General features: G+C 34.9%; 1 pseudogene; it reads left to right on the forward strand.

Moving 5' to 3' along the window:
• Positions 1-15,325: 15,325 nt before the first annotated feature.
• On the forward strand, positions 15,326-15,448 carry LOC123834919 (U4 spliceosomal RNA; annotated as a pseudogene).
• The last annotated feature ends 274 nt before the right edge of the window (positions 15,449-15,722 follow it).

The raw sequence follows: 15,722 nt of genomic DNA on the forward strand, positions 1-15,722 counted from the left end.
GAAATATATTCTAAAAATAGCCAGTGAACTTGGAAGACGACCCTGAGCTCCAGACGAGAACATAACTTGGGTGACATTGATTTTAGCATTGTGAAATTCTACTAGAAAGCCCAGTTACACTTGAATCCAGGTATCAGATCTATAGAAATAGTGAGAAAATATTTTTTTAAGGCTGCTGATTGTGGTAATTTGATATGTATCATAGAAAAATAATATGGAGACTTCTTACAAGAGCTGGGAGAAGAGACAATATCTCAAAAAGTTACCCTATAGTATTCATGAATATTCTTCTTTGCTTATTTGTAATTTCACTGAGGGTAAAGATTTGTCTTAGTTGTGTTTGTTTTCTCAGTATGAGCCCAATATCTGTATGATAATAGACCATATATTTTTTTGCTTGGATAAATTTATGGATAATATAAGCCAGCAAATGTTATTGTTCTAAGAACTTTAAATATTAAAAAAAGGAAAAAAAATATTTGGGGATGATCTGAGGAAATAACAGGATTGGGTATAATACTTTTACCAGAGTGTATATCTTAATAAATATATAGATTTAAGCAAAAGAGATTGAAGTTAAATGGGTAAAAGAGCAAGTAAGATAAATTAATATGCATTTAATAGGACTTTGTCATCCCATAATGAGATATGGACAGTCTACTAATTGCCATCTTTATTTTGGAAAGAACACCTGAGGGCATGAGAAGACTTCTATTTCTTAGAAACATTTATATATAATACATAAAATGAAGTCACTTTAACTTTTAACCGCATAAAGGAACACACATAGATGCACACACACACACACGCGCCTAAAATGAATTAACTGAAAACTAGTGTTCCTGAAAATCCTACATTTGAAGTAAGGTATGTGTGAACACGGAAGGAGCAGAAGGCATTACAATCTAATATTATACAGCAACAAAATCTAATATAATTTGAGACTTCCTACAGAGAGCAATCATATCAGGGAGTAGGAAGGTAATAGTTCCTCTTTACTAAGTTCTGGTAAGAGCATTGGGAATACATTGCACATTCAATCCTAGGGATCTCTGTACTGAAAAAAAAGAAAGAAATTCATCAGCTAGAAAATATGTGAGAGAAGAGGTACCAAAGGTTGGGGTGTTAGAAGGATTGAGGCTCTTTGGGAAAATAACAAAATAACTTATAACATCTAATTGACCTAAATCATCTGGAGTAGGTAAAATTTTCTTCAGTTACATGGAGAGTGTAGTCACAGAAGACACTGAAGAAATTACTAGGGCAGTGCTTCCCAAAGGTTACCTTGAAAACAATTTCTTTAGGAATCTGAGTGGACTCAGAAAAGCAATTCAACCTTAAAATTTTTCTCCCCAATGATCTTTCCTATCACTTCCCACTCTTCATCTTGTTATTTAAGATTTTTGTACTGTCCAGGGCTTTATTCTTTCTTTCGGTTATAAACTGTAAGCTACTTTATACAGAAGTCCATCCATTCTGTTGTTATTATTTTTGTTATTATTAACAACAATGAACAGAATGATAATCTTTCAAATTTCAGGAAAGTTGAATATGTATACACTCTTAATCAGTGGAATGATTAATTTATTAATCTGATTTACACAAGCAAAATATAAACATTGTTGGTGATGACATGTATGTTTTTATGCTTTTACTTGTGCTTTAGGGAAATCCATAATATATAAATGTATTTTAAAAATGGTGAGATGCAATTCCTTAATACTTAATTCTTTCCAAATTCCAAATTGAATGCACTAAGCCATTGAGAGATTTGGATGCTCTTTGGCTTCATTTTCATAGTCATAGGTCTCTGACAGCATTATTTGTCCTAGTGAGATTTCTTTCTTTTCTGTCTTCAATTGTTTTAAAAAAATTATTAGAACTACCTGCATTTTGAATGGGTCTTTATCAGGGTATTTTGTAAAATTCTTTTAAATACTTTAAACATCTTTTCAATTATTTCCTTTATGTTTGCATTTAATGCCTGGTGTGCTTGTTTTATTTTTGCACCCTTAATGAGTTTGTGATTATGTCTCTTCTGAAACAAGTAAGCTTATTCAATAGGGACTTGTCCTGGTGAGGATCTTTCAGATTTCTGTGAGATGGATTTCTTGTATTCCATTCTACTAATAAATGGGTATGTGCTGCATGTCCACACTCTACATGGCTCCATCCTCCCCCTCCCAATTTCCCTTTACAGCTTGCTCTTTGAAAGAAGAATCCACCCAAGGATGTTACCCCCTTCACTGAGGCCTTCAGAGGTAGGAGTTGTTACTATTGTGTTTGTAGTGACTAATGTGAGAGAAGTGTAGGAACTGAATCACAGTCTTTCAAGAGCAGAAGGATTTGCCTGCCACAAGAGGGCTAAATGGTAACCCTCAAGTTCTCTTACTGAGCAACTGTATTTCCACTCAATAAGCAGGTAAAGGCTTTTTAAACTGCATTTTCTTCATAATAATTAATTTTCTTTTAAGTCAGTTCATTTTTATAAGAAAGAGTTCAACAGCATACCTTAGACCATTACACAATACAGGATTATGCTATTTATACCAGTTGCAAAAATTGATAGATACAGAGGGTCGCAGTTGGGATGAGTAAAGATGCTTAGTACTTAATTAATCACATTTTAGTAAATCCTTCTAATTGATTTCACAGAGATGCTTCAACCAATTGGAGGGATACACATAAAAATGCTTTACTTTTTTTGTATAACTGCTAATACCTGTACAATGTCAAATCCACTTTGCTAGTGGGAAATGAATTTCCTTAATACATTTCACTTTGGTTACATTTTTAAAGGTAACTTGGATTTGGAATTTAGTGTAGACAATTTGATTTCAGTCTGATATTAATCTTTTTAGTAATCCCTCTTACCACAGCTGAGGTGACACTCATAGCTCTGAACTGAAGGCATAAGGTTGGTTATTCTCTTTCAATTCCTTCCATCTTCCCAGGGCTTGTTTCTTGTCTATCGGTGGGAAGAGAAAAAAGAAAAGAAGATTCCTATACCACCACCCTTGATGAGTAGGTTATCTTTCATGTTAGTAGTAAATGCTTTTTATTTTGTGAATAATTACAAAGCTGTAAAGGCAGAGTTGTGACTCCTCATAATGACCCCCATGGTGATATAGTTCATGGCTCAGCCTATGGCTGGATGTGGGTGTGAAACCCTAACAGGCCTTGCTGGTGAGCATCTCTCTAGGCCTTGGTGATTCCTTTAGAGATGGGACTATATCATATGTTTTTCCACATGGTAACAGCACACCACATACTTCAGATGGGCTCAATCCCCACCAATTCCATAGTCCCTGATCTCAACCAGTTCCAAGTTTCCAACTCAGAGGGTAGCAGGCAAAAATAGAATCAACTTTTCTTACTTCAAGACAAGAGAATTAGGACTGGTAATCATCCTCCCTCTGTCTCATCACAATGCACAATCTTTTGTCTACAGTGTTCTTTTCCTGCACTAAGAGAGATCAACCTATGCTGCATATAAGCATATGCCCAACTGGACTGAGATGTTGAAAGATAACCTTATATTTCATATCTATTGGTACAGTTCTTCCTTGGGTTTGGAAGGGAGTACCTGTCGAGTACCATCTCCAGTTTCCTTAGGGATGTGAGAAAAGAGGGTGGCCTTCTTTTATAAACATTATACTTTCCCCAAAGATAACCCTCCACCTCCTGAAAGTTAGGAATCTTTACTAAATGGCAGGACCATATCGAGAGGTCTATAAAATAGCCCAAATTGAGCAACCTTCTCAACAGGAGTTTTAAAAGCTCAGCAAGATGTCCAAATCATTAATGAGTTGGTTTTCATTCACAAGTATCTACTCTACTCCAATGTATTTTAACACAATATAATTATTTTATTATTTTAAAAAAATGACATGATCTTATGAATTCCTAGATTATACTAGAGTTTCTGGATTTCTAAAATCAATTTTCACTCAAAATATATTTATCATAAAAGGATTGCTTGTAAGAAAAATATCTAACCATAGAAGAATATTAACCACAATATAAAGGTCAGTGATATTTGGGCTGCTGTTTTTACTCCTTGATAGACAAGTCTTCACAAAGCAGGTTTTTTTTTTTTGTTTTTTTTTTTAACTTAGATTAGGGCAAAGCCTCCAATAGCTTCCATCAGTCTAGAATAAAATTCAAACACATTGATAACAATGTTAATAAGCCCCACTGTAATTTTGGCTAGGTTATATATTAGACCTTATGCCTTTCTATTTCTTCCCTACCATTTTTCTTCTCTAGACACATGGGTTTTTTTCTTCTGTCCCTGGGACACATCAGCTGATTCATGCCTTTAGGTTTTTGTCCTTCCTGTTTCTTCTTCCTAGAATATTATTTCCTTATAATAAATAAATAAATTTTAAAAAAGGGGAGCACCTGGGTGGCTCAGTCAGTTAAGCATTGGATTCTTGGTTCAGCTCAGGTCATGATCTCAGGATACTGGGATAGAGCCCTCAATCATCTGCCATGCTCATCGGGAAGTCTGCTTGAGGATTCCCTCTCTTCCTCTCCCAGTCCTCCCACCCCCACTTTCTCTCTGAAAGATAAATAAAAAAATCTTTAGAATATTATTTCCTTAAAAGTCTTTCATAGTACACTCTTTCTTCCTTCAGGTGTTACTATCAAATGAATTCTGCTCCCCCCTCCCACGTGCATTCATATATTGAAGCCCTAATTCCCAGTGTGACTGTATTAGAAGATAGGGTCTCTAGGAGGTAAATTAAATAAAGTCATAAAGGTGGGGCTCTAATCCTGTAGGACTAGTGGTCTTATAAGAGGAAAAGATAGAGATATATTTCTCTCTCTTCATGAGCACATACCAAGGAAAGGCCAAGTGAACATACAACAAAATGGCAGCTAACTACTAGCCAAGAAAAGAGACCTCAGAATGAAACATTTCCTGAAGGCACCTTGATTTTGAACTTCCCTGTCTCCATAATTGTGAGAAATAAATTTTTGTTATGTAAGTTACCTGGTGTATGGTATTTTATTATGGCAGCACAAGCAGACTAAGAATGGTGGCAACTCAAATACCACCTGCTTAGAGAGAACACTCTCAGGTACTCATACCCTCTAAGAGAAACATCAAATATGGTTCATAATTTGATCCTTATTCTAAGGTTTTAACCTTACTCTCTTTCCTCTGTTATCTCATTATATTGTATAGTCTTAATGCTTGATAACACCTTCCTGTTTATTTTCCTTCAGACTATGACTTGGATTTTTCTGACCAAGCCAACTTTAGCCCACCAATGGTATTTATTTCCTCTGATCCACTATAGCTCTTGGGGATGCTTTATTTTATTTTATTTTATTTTATTTTATTTTATTTTATTTTATTTTATTTTTTGTCTGTGGAGCTTCATGGAAACTACTCTTAACAGATGTTCCTGTGGCATCGTGAACAGGATCCAAATAAGATAAGAAGGAACTTTTCTGCTTTGCTTCATGAGTTGTTGTAATTGCCATTATAGTGACAACCCTCCCCCCCACAAAAAAAAGTGCTTGTTTAGTACTGATTCTTTATAAACTCTTCAAAATCTGCCAAAATATCACTTGGAATTAAAATTAAATTTTTCCATTTCTTTGTGTCTTCCTCAATTTCTTTCATGAGTATTTTATAGTTTTCTGAGTACAGATTCTTTGCCTCTTTGGTTAGATTTATGCCTAGGTATCTTATGGTTTTGGATGCAATTTTAAATGGGATCGACTCCTTAATTTCTCTTTCTTCTGTCTTGTTGTTGGTGTATAGAAATGCCACTGATTTCTGTGCATTAATTTTATATCCTGCCACTTTACTGAATTCCTGTATGAGTTCTAGCAGTTTTGGGGTGGAGTCTTTGGGGTTTTCCACATAAAGTATCATGTCATCTGCGAAGAGAGAGAGTTTGACTTCTTCTTTGCTGATTCAGATGCCTTTTATTTCTTTTTGTTGTCTGATTGCTGTGGCGAGGACTTCTAGTACTATGTTGAATAGCATTGGTGATAGGGGACATCCCTGCCATGTTCCTGACCTTAGGGGGAATGCTCTCAATTTTTCCCCATTGAGAATGATATTCGCTGTGGGTTTTTCATAGATGGCTTTTAGGATATTGAGGTATGTACCCTCTATCCCTATACTCTGAAGAGTTTTAATCAAGAAAGGATGCTGTCCTTTGTCAAATGCTTTTTCTACATCTATTGAGAGATCATGTGGTTCTTGTTATTTCTTTTATCAATGTATCACATTATGTGATAATTTTAATAACTTCCTAGCATTATATTATCCATATGTAACCTAATGATTTAGTAATCCCATATCATTGAATAGTAACTACTGATGTCTTTTTATTATCGTGAACAATGCAATGTAGAAATTGTGCAATTGTTGAATTATTTCCTCTGAGTCAATTTCCTGATGTGTAGTCTGAGCAAAAGGAGGTATGTCTTCTTCAGACTTCTGAAAAAAAATATTTGAAATTATATGTTGTGCTGTTTTACAATGCCTATTGTCATCACCAGCATAGCCCTTGGGAATGATTTATTATAGAGTGGACATTCATGGAAATGACTTCTAATAAGTTATCCTTCAAGCCCAAAGTGGTAAAGGATTTTTTTTTTAATTTGCATTCTTCCACAAATAATATTTTAGTTTTTTTAAATAATGATCACTTTTGAACTATTTGTACAAATTTGTGTTTTGGCAACCCTCTTTTCTGAGTGAAATCATTGAGTTCCAGATTTCTTTTTTCTCATAAATATAATCTAAAATATTTTTTATCTTCTTTCTCTTCCTCTTGCCTTCCTTTTCTTTCCCTTTTCTTTATTTTTTTCTTTCCCTTTTGAGCAATTTAGTCCTAAAAGCATTAGTAGGAACAAAGCAACATAGATGTCCATGGTACAGGGTACTGGGGGTCAGAAGCCACAATAACCTAGAGCAGGGTATGAGAGCTGGCAGGAGGTGGATTGGGAGTCCACACAGAGTAGTAGGCAGCCTGTGTAGGAAAAGTAGTTTGAAGAAGATGGTCTGGTTTGAGGTGTCACACCTCAGGCACTGTAAGAAAGGTTTGCATGTGGGAAGATGGACTGTTTTGAGATACTGGAGTCCAAGAAATATGCACAGGGGCCTCTGTATTGGATCAGTGACCCAGTATAAGGTGTTATAACTGATCAGAGAGAGGAGACCACCATGTGATTTTAAGATCTTGGATTGTGGTAGGGAGCATAGTTTTGGTGCAGAGAGGTCAGGCTGGTATGACAACTGTGAGCTCAAATGGGATAAGAAAGTCATTCATCCATTGGTAACAGCGATATGGGGTGTCAGGCACTGAGAAGTGTGAGGAGGGCATTTCCACAGAAAGTATTCATTGTGAGTGTCAGAGCCCAAGCAAGGTGGGAAGAATTTCTAAATGATGCATGGTCTGGCACAGGAGGTCAGAGCACAAGCAGAATAAGGAAAGTAACCACATGGGGGGAGGAGGTGACAATGAAAATGGGGCATTTGTTACATATGAAGAAATTGATCAAGTAATTAAATATAATAGGATAATGACCAGATTTCTTACTGTCTAAGAGAGAACTTCTAGTTATAATAAGGCAGAACAAAGAAATCATGGTGTTAGTTCTATATTTGTATATACTTGTTGGGTACATATATTTGTTGGATATGTTTTTCTATATATTTTTTGAATATGTATATACATATATGTATATGCATGATCATGCGTGTACATATATATACATACATACACATAAAATCTTGTAGATATCTTTATTTGGAGATTTGGGGAATAATCACACCTCAGTAGCAATACATACAGTTATGTCATTGTGAAGGAAAGCAGGGTTTCCTATAGAAATGGCTAGTTTCAAAATTGGCCCAGGGAAATGATGAGACAAGAAGATGCGCCTGGAATGTCTGTGCCCCCAAAGAAGAAAGTGTTTAAAGAATGAAAGAGACATGTCTAAATAACACAAAAGCCAGGTGTATTAGGTTCTTTATGGCCAAACTGTAATAACTCAAGCATCAGAATAATAGTAATAATAGATTATTTTGCACTCAATAAACTAAGAAACCATGAGTCTATACAGATGTAAATAAGGGAATAAACACATTGAAAGTTTGATGACGAATGGGATCTTTTTACAAATTCAAAAGATTGCCCCATAAAAGACATATTAATTACAAAGGAGTAGAAGAATAACTTTATACTGGAGAAGCCTGGCAAATAACAAAGTGAACATCATTAATAATGATGTTCAAAGTGAACATCATTAATAATGAGACAGATTGATATTGCATACCACTTGATAGAAGTAGTTAAAAAAAATGTACTATCACCACTGTGATGTTTCTGCCAAACATGTATGGTCTAAATCTTCATGAGGAAATGTTAGACAAACCCAAATAAAGAGTCATTCTACAAAAGAAATAGCTTATAATCTCGAAAGTGTGAAGGTTATGAAAATCAAGGGAAGACCGAAGAGACTAAGAAGACAGGATATTTAACTGCAGTAGATGATGCTAAATGGAAACTTTTTGCTATAAATACATTATTCGACAAAACTTGAAGAGAGTCTGAGGATTAGATGGTATAGCAAACAGCCTCCAAGATATTCTCAATGACTCCTGATCCTACTATTCACGTCTCAGTGTAATCCCCTCCCTTTAAGTGTGAACTGGACCTAGAAACTCACTTCTAATGAAAACAATATGGTGAAAGTGAATAAGATGCTTCCCTCAGGAGTAGGTTTCAAAAGGAATGGGGCTTCCAACTTGCCCCATCTCTTGCTTTCTTACCTTCTCACTCTGATGGAAGTTGCCTGATGTGTTGTCAGTTGCTCTTTGGAAAAGCTCATGTGGCAAGGATGTGAGGGAAGCTTCTGATCAATATAGCCAGTGGGGAACTGAATCCCTTAGTTCAAGAACCTGAGCACCTGAATCTTGCCAACAATCATGTGAGTGAACTTGGAAGCAGTCCTTCCTCAGCTGAGTCCTCAAATGAGGCCACAGCCCAAGTAAATATCTTTACTGAAATATTATGACCCAGTGGAAAGAAGCAGCTAAGCCACATTCAGATTCCTGTCCCACAGAAATTGTGAAATAAAAAAATGTTGTTTTAAGTAATTATATTTTAGGACTTTTTATGTCATAAGAGGTAATATTACACATAGTTATTAAATAGCATATACTGGCTAAGTTCTTTATTTTGATGGCTATTTTATGGTTATGTAAGAAAATAGCCTGTTTATTAAAAAATGCACACAAATGTTTTGGAGGGCAATGAAGTGTGAGCTTGGCAATTTACTCTCCAGTGACTTAAGAGAGAAATATTTGCTTCTAATATTTCCAATATTTATTATTTAAAAAATTTGTTTGAAATAAAAAAAATAACTAATAAAGCCTAGATTTTCCTTACTATTTCATCTCTTTCTGCTTGGAAATATTGTTATTTCCTTATGTTTATCTTTGGTTGTCTATCAAGAACATATTTGCTTCTCTGGAAGCCTTATTGTTTTCCTTGGATTTAAACAAAGGGAGTTCAAATATCAAAGTAGATGAAGGAAAATATGTGAATTCAATAGCTAGACCCAATGTCTCTTTTAATTTCTGGGTGAAGATTTAAGTGGAAAATACCTACTAGAATACATACTAATTATATATTCTACAGAAATGCATTCCCCTATTAGTACAGACAATCAAGAATTAACTGAGCAGAAATAAAGCTCTATATAGGAGATGAGAAAAACATTTCATCACCTGAAAAGCAAGCTCATTCTATTCCTAGTTACACAATAACCATTGTTATTTGGGAGCAGACATTTGGAATTAATGATATTTGTGATCAAGCATTAATCTTCACATTAATTGTTGAGAAATTTTATTCTCTGTAATTATATTTTATTCCATGCATTTCTCTTATCTATATTTAAATTTTTATTTAAGCAAACAGTTCTCTTTAAAAATGTCCATTAGATGATCTACTTAAATGTCTACATTTTATTTATTTATTTTTATTTAAATTTAATTAGCCAGTGTAAGAGTACCTCATTAGTTTTTGATATAATGTTCAATGATCATTAGTTGAGTATAATACCCAATGCTCATCACATCATGTGCCCTCCTTAATGCCATCACCCAGTTACCCTGTCCCCCCACCAACCTCCCTTTCTGTAAACTTCAGTTTTTTTTCCTGGAGTCAAAAGTCTCATATTGTTTGTCTCTCTCTCTGATTTCTTCCCATTCAACATTTTAATCAAAACAAAAAGCGAAGTAGAATCATTAATGTACAATAAACTCATATTTATGGAATTTTTATTTCTAAGACTATAGCATTATTTTGAAAGTATTTTTACAAACAAAACATCCTATGTCAAGTTTTTCTTTCTTTAATTATTTTTAAATAATTTTACTAGGTGGTTGATAATTCACTCCCACCTACTGAGACAAATATTTCTAGTTAAATCCATGAAGAGTCAGTGAGACTCTTTGTGTTCAGCACAAGTCCTATAGCATCTATAAACAAGAACAATCAGATAATATAAATCAGGCATAGGCAACATATAATTCTTGTGTTTGTAAAAGAAACATAAGTCAGTTCTGGAGATTATATGCCTCTACACCATGTATGTGATTTTTTTTTCTTTCTTTCTGTTTTCTTTTTTTGCTTCATCCTCTGCTTTCTTCATTCAATACATTCACTTCTAATTCTTTTTATTTTGTTTTTGTTTTCTGACCCTTACCATTTCGCTCTTACTTCCTGTCATTCAGCAATGTTCTGCAAAGATGAATTCAAGTCAGATGTTTATGTCTTTTTCAAGATTACCTTCCTTAAAGATATTGAATGATTTGGGGGCAACCATATGGTTTAAAAATCATTAAAGAACCTAAGAAAGTTAACACCAACTCTAAGGCCAATTGCAATACAAGATTTTTGTGCATGCTTCTATGCTACTATTATGACTTGCATTTTTCAACCCACTGATATGATCTAGGCCACTTCTACTGATAGCTGGGCTGCATGATGTAACAGTCAGAGAGAAAAGTCACATGGAATAAAGAAAATGTACATCAGGTTTCACCTTCAGTGGAATAGAAAACTCCAGTCATCTTCTTTAGAAGTACATAGTGTTATTAAATTTTGAAACTTTTTACTAGAACCTCGGTCTTGAGAAATTCTTCTTAAAGCTTTGGAAGTCTGTAAACATCTTAATTTTAGAAAATCTGGCAGAATGTTTAATTACCAGAAGAAGATCATGCTATTAATCAAATTTTGGAATTGCTACTATTACAAATAAATGATTGTAGAGAAATTGAGGATTTAATTACTTCTTTCAGATGCAACATTCTGTTTGCTTTCTCTTTTGAAATTGTCCTCAAATGAAGACAGCACAATAACATCTTGAATGAAGTACTGATAAACCTTATTTAATTTGTATCCATCCCTCTTAAGATTCTACTCCTATTAAAAAGGAATGGCTTGTTGATAAGAAAGCGGTCCAGTATTATGACAGATTCAATCTCCTCAAACTACTGACTTTCAGTTTGGCTCCAGAGAAAGATTACTGACTCAGATATTTATTTTGCTGGCTCTCATATAGTTTAAACTCCATAGTTGAGTCAAAATGTTAAAAGAATAAAATGGTCAGAGAACTCTGAGAAATCTTATTAATTTTTTAATGGTGTTGAAAGCTTACCAAAGATTTTTGTTCCCTAAAGCTACTGCTTTGAGTAAATCAGAGGGGATTTCTTTTTAACTGCTGAAAAGAGGCAGGTCTTTCTCTGGTTTTCTCTGTATGAAATGACAAATGTGGAGTTTAGGCATGTCTTATGGATGCTTGTCTGACTATGTCAGTTGTGATTTTTAGAATACACACAGCATGTATACAGACACATGTATACATGCATACATATGAATTTGCACAGTAAAAATATTAGGGAACAGGAAGTATAAATGAACCAATTGATGGAAATTGTGTTTATGACTGTGGTGGGTATATACCTAATCTTAGCTACCATTAAAAGTTATGGAATTGGGATGCCTGAGTGGCTCAGTTGGTTAAGCCTCTGCCTTCAGCTCAGGTCATGATCCCAGGGTCCTGGGATTGAGTCCTTCATCAGGCTCCCTGCTCAGTGGTGAGCCTGCTTCTCCCTCTCCCTCTGTACCTCCCCTGCTTGTGCATGCGCTCTCTCTCTGGCAAATAAATAAATAAAATCTTTTTTAAAAAAGGTACAGAATTCCCACAAAGTTATTGTTTATGGAAAAAAATCATATGATATTTTAAATTAAATATTAGGGCATGGAATAAAAAACAAAAGAGGAAGAAGGAAGAAGTGTGGCAAGAGAGGTGCTAACAGGCAGGGAGAGTTACAAATAAAATCTAAGAATACGATACCTGTCAGTCTATTGACAGACTAGTAAAATATTTAGTAACAAATTGATAACATGCAAAATAATTATTGTATATGAGGGAATTATGTTCAACTCTCTAGTTGACTTACCTTATGAAGTTTTTATTCAGTTAATTATCCAACAAATATTAAGTGAGTGCTTGCTATGTGCCACACCCTATTCTGGCACTTCAGAAAAGACAGTGAACAAAACAAACCAAAATATGTATTTTCATGGACCTTACATTCTAGAGGGAGGATTTTTTTTTTTTAGGATTTACACTTATTTATTTATGTATTTATGTATTTATTTTTTATTATGTTATATTAGTGACCAGACAGTATTTCATTAGTGTTCCATGATTCATTGTTTGTGTATAGCACCCAGTGCTCCATGCAGTACATGCCCTCCTTAATACCCATCACTGGGCCAACCCATACCCCTGCCCCCCTCCCCTCTGAAACCCTCAGTCTGTTTCCTGGAGTCCATAGTCTCTCATGGTTCATCTCCCCCTCCAATTTCCCCCTCTTCATTTTTCCCTTCCTTCTCCTAATGTCCTCCATGCTATTCCTTATGTTCCACAAATGAGTGAAACCATATAATAATTGACTTTCTCTGCTTGACTTATTTCACTTAGCATAATCCCCTCCAGTTCCATCCATGCTGATGCAAATGATGGGTATTCATCCTTTCTGATGGCTGAGTAATATTCCATTGTATATATGGACCACATCTTCTTTATCCTGATGAGTGTTAAGTAGAGAACATAAAGCAGGGAAAGGGTATGGGGATTCAATTTTAGTATGGTGGTTATGAAAGCTGTCACTGAAAAGGTGCCTTTTGAATGAAGTGTTGGGGCAGTGAGGGACTAGCTCTGCAAGATATGGGAAAATAGTATTCTAGATGAAAGGACAGGAAGTGAATGGGCTCTGAGTGAATGGGATATGTTTAAGGAAGAATAATAAGCAATCCCATAAGAGGTGTGTGAAGAAGGAAGAGAGCAGTAGAATAAAACATAAACTCTTAGTAGTGACAAGACAAATCATGTAGTGCCTCCTAGGTCAAAGGATTCCAGGTGTTACTCTTTGTGAAGAGGAAAGCATATGAAGAACATGATGTGATTTATCATGTTTTAAACAGATCCCTCTGTTGATTGCAGTGATGGTTTCAAAGGGTATATACATATGCCAAATCTTACCAAATTGAACATTTTAAGTATGTGTAGTTTTTTAAAGTCAATTATGTTTCAATAAAGGCTGTTAAAAATTCCATTTGGCTGCAGTGTTGAGAATAGAGTGTTCCGGGGGCAAGGCAAATTCAGGGAACCTGCCTGGGGCTCATTCAATGATAGAATTGTGAGATCACAGTGCCTTGGACCAAGATGATAGCAGCAAAGATACTAAGTTAGAGTGTGCTGGATATATTTTAAAACTGATGCCACCAGGATATTCTGATGGATGGATGTTCACCATGAAAGAAGGGGGGTGCAAGGAAGATACCAAGGTTTTGGCATAAACAACTGAGAAGATGGATTTTCTATTAACTAAGATGCAAAAGGTCAAAAGAAAAACATGTTTGGATATGGTCTAACAGGAACTCTGTAAGATTGAAATGTCTATTAGACATCCAAGTGAATCTGTCAAATGGGCAGTTGGATAAATATATCAAATTCAGTGGACTAGTCTGTGTTGGAAATATCAGTGTGGAGCTATCTATCATCTATCAATCTATATCATATCATATGTTCACGTATGTATATGTCTATATGATGTTTAAAAGTATAAAGCTATGTGTTACCCCTTAGTGAATGGGAGACAAAAAATACTAAACTGTGGAGGCATTCTCAAAGTTAGAGGTTAGGGAGATGATACAGTGTCAGTAAGAGAAACTGACAGAGAATAGCCAGCATATGGGGAAACAGAGGAAGACAGAGTGATTACCCATGTAAATGACACTAAGATGCCACAGAAGATGAACCCTGACAAACAACATTTAGCAACATTGAAGTAAGGTTAATGTTGGCCACTTAGGAATAAAAACCTTATTGGAAGAAATTGAAGATGAGGAAAAGAGAAATTGTAGGAAGTGAATAAAAACAATTCTTTACCAGTGTTTTTCTCAAAAGGGATAAAGTGAATTATAACATTATCTGGAGAAGGAACTAGGCCAAACAATTTTTTTAAAGTGGGAACAAAGAGCTTATTTCTTTGTTAATAGGAATGAACTTCTAGGATGGGAAACTTGGAAGTAAAAGCAATAAGGGAAAATTGCTGGAATCATGTCCTTAAGTCAGCAAGAGGGATTGTGTTCAAGCATACAAATATAGAAATTGGTCTTACCTAATGCATGGACAGCTCACCCAAAAAGGAAGGAAGGATATATGCATACAAATACAGATAGGTAGATAGATATGGCTGCAGCTTGAGGAAGTCTTTATATGATTTTTTTTTCAAAAAAATAAGACAAAAATTCATTAGCTGAGAGTGAGGTTGGAGTAAGGGAAGTTGGGAAGTCTGAGAAGAGAAGGATAATTATGAAAGAGTCATTTAAGAAGGTAGAAGAGTGAATAAAGTAGGGATGTATACAGTTGCCTAGCAGCATTAGGGCTAACTTGATGTTCATGATGATGGATATAAATGCATATAAATGGAGAACAGTTAGCACAGTATCATCATTTTCACTATAGCCATGTTCAGACATATGAATGCAGCTATGTGATAGAAAGAGCTTTAGATTTAACCAGGATTGTGGTTTAATCAAAATGAGAGTGGTAAATGATCAGAGATCTTATTCTCATTTGTCTGGCTTCAAAGCCCTTTTGCTTAATTATTCTACTAGATTCTTTCCACAGCAATTATATAGATTCTGAGGAGAGAAACAGAATAATGTTCTAGATGCTTAGAATGTGTAAAAAATATCTAGATACCAGCTTTGCGCAGTGGCAGTATCGTAGCCAATGAGGTTTATCCGAGGCACGATTATTGCTAATTGAAAAAATATCTAGATACCAAAAATGCAAAAATTAATCATAGCCGGGTTTTCACTTAAATGGATTCATGGTACTAGATATGAAAGTATTTTACAAGTCCCTTTCAGTTTTATTAGACAAAAGTGGGTAAGCATTTTGAAGGGACTCTCATCCACCAGATTTTTCAGCATATAAGCAAATATATTTTTACAATGTTTTCCTCATTAATACTGTAGAAAAATTGTGTTAATAGTGGGAAAAAATGACTTGTGTTATTTAAAAGTTTGATATATTCTTTAAAAGACTATTACTGTTGTTATTGATGTTCATATATGTGACAAACAGAACAGCCAGTG

The sequence above is a fragment of the Mirounga angustirostris genome, unplaced genomic scaffold (genome assembly GCF_029215605.1).
Source record: "Mirounga angustirostris isolate CCGP_5_RB_7025 unplaced genomic scaffold, mMirAng1.0.hap1 SCAF_1, whole genome shotgun sequence".
Lineage (NCBI taxonomy): Eukaryota > Metazoa > Chordata > Mammalia > Carnivora > Phocidae > Mirounga > Mirounga angustirostris.